Source organism: Clupea harengus, unplaced genomic scaffold, assembly GCF_900700415.2.
Source record: "Clupea harengus unplaced genomic scaffold, Ch_v2.0.2, whole genome shotgun sequence".
In the NCBI taxonomy this organism is placed as follows: domain Eukaryota; kingdom Metazoa; phylum Chordata; class Actinopteri; order Clupeiformes; family Clupeidae; genus Clupea; species Clupea harengus.
The window spans coordinates 32,501-35,000 of NW_024879835.1; positions in this window are offsets into that span (position 1 = coordinate 32,501).

A 2,500-nucleotide genomic window follows, 5' to 3' on the forward strand; every position below is an offset into this window, starting at 1 on the left:
CACACACACACGCCGCACACACACACAGACACACACACACACACACACAGCACAGACACACACACACACACACACACACACACACAACAGACACAGACACACACACAGACACACACACACACACACACACACAGACACAGACACACACACACACAGACACACACAGACACACACACACACACACCACACACACACACAGACACACACACACACACACACACACAGACACAGACACACACACACACAGACAACACACACACACACACACACACACACACCACACATACACACACACACACACACCACACAGACACAAGACACACACGCGCACACACACACAGACACACACACACACACACACAGACACACACACACACACACACACACACACACACACACGGCACGACACACACACACACACACACACACACTGGTGGGAAATAGTGGTGACTCAGCCCAAAAGCTCTCTACCCTGAACTCTGGGATGAAGCAGCTCTTCACCACAAACCCGTTTCCCAACATTCACCTGCAGTTATACTTACAGCACAGAACACTGTGGATTTACTCATGTACAGGACGTGTGTGTGTGTGTGTGTGTGTGCGTGTGTGTGGTGTGTGTGTGCGTGCGTGCGTGCGCTGCGTGCGTGCGTGCCTGCGTGCGTGCGTGCGTGCGTGCGTGTGTGTGTTTGTGTGTGTGTGAGAGCGAGCCCTCCACACTACTAAGATGTGCATGGACTTGCCTTCCCTTTACTGTCACTGGGACACACATGGGTTGGCATTCACTATATCATACCGCCTAGACCACTGGTACCTATAGACTCCATACATTCACTATATCATACCGCCTAGACCACTGGTACCTATAGACTCCATACATTCACTATATCATACCGCCTGGACCACTAGCTATCTCTCTACCAACTGATACCTATAGACTCCATACATTAGCTATCTCTCTACCAACTGGTACCTATAGACTTCATACATTAGCTATCTCTCTACCAGCTGGTACCTATAGATTCCATACATTAGCTATCGCTCTCCCAGCGAGGAGTAAGGCAAATATCTTAAACTGGACTTTCTTAAGGATTAACCTTAGACCTTTTGGGGGGGGGGAAATCTAAAGTGTTTCTGCGGTGTATATCTCATCAGAGAGAGCAAAGTTCAACTTTTGAAAGTCCGACAATCTAAAACCTGTAAGAGGTCTAAATGACTCATTCTGCCTTTTTCTAGTGTGTTTCTCATCTCAGCTGCAGCCTGGGATCTTAGCAGATGTGCTCCGAATCCTCCAAGTCTGCTCTGCTCTGGTCGGAGCGTTTGGGAGCGGAGGCCAGCATTCCTGACCCTGGCCTGACAGCGAGGCCGTCGGAAAGAGGGCGGTCTGAACCACAGAGGGAGGGACAGCAGCTCAGAGAGCGGGGGACACTGGGAAAAGAAGGCGGGGCTTGGACCATCCTTTGGTTAAAAAAAAAACCTTTCCACAAAACCATCCAACACACACACACACACACACACACTGAGAGTTGGATGGATACTTTATGAATCCCGAGGGAAATTTAGGTCATCCATATAGTTATAAATCAACAGTACAAGCAATTAAAATCGAAATTCAATGAAACATGATATGAATTAATTTGTATATATGAGAGAGCGAGATGCCTTATCTACAGTGGGAATGAAGGCTGGTAGTTGGTTTTAGGGGAACACGACGCCTTATGAATGACGACTCGACTTCTCTCTCTCTGATTGACAGCAGTTTAGGTGCCGCCGCACCACTTCAGCATGCTGGGAACTCATGCGCGGCGAGTTCATGGCAAACAATGCGCTGCGCGTACACGTCAAGGATCAGCGAGCAGGACCCTTGGCAGATGGCGGCGTCACGTTTCCACGGCAACCACAACGATTAAGGTGGCCCGGACCAGCTTGCGCATGTTCAGCGTTGTGCCAAATTGGTCCCACGGGCCATGAGGACCCGTGTGATATCAGATGGGTGCCTCCCTAATTTACACAGCCCCCTCATCTATCACCCCGTCACGGCGGAGAGAGGAGATGGCTGCAGATCTCTATCAGAATGGAAAACAATCTGTGAGGGGAATAAGTGCACATTTGAAGTAGTCTAAAAGTTTTGTTGGATTTCGTTCCAACTCAGATGCTCGGTAATATAGAACAAAGAGAGTGGTCAATCAAGACTCTGATCCCCTCAAAGGGAGTTAATTTGGATTTAATAACCTTGCTGTTCTTTTCTTAATTAACTCTGAACGGTGGGATTGAGTTATTGCCGTCTAGCGCGGGTCCTGGGCACGCGGCGCGTGAACTGGTGAAGGCACAGGCACGTTCATAACGGAAATGTAATGGATAACCTGCCAACACCCAACGACAAATTAATGCGATGCCAGCCGTACAGGCGCACAGGTCAGCCGCCCGGAGGTACGGGAGGAGAGTAATTACATTTGCTGTCTGTTCTTGACATGGCACTGTGCCCGCGCGTGCGCAGACCAAG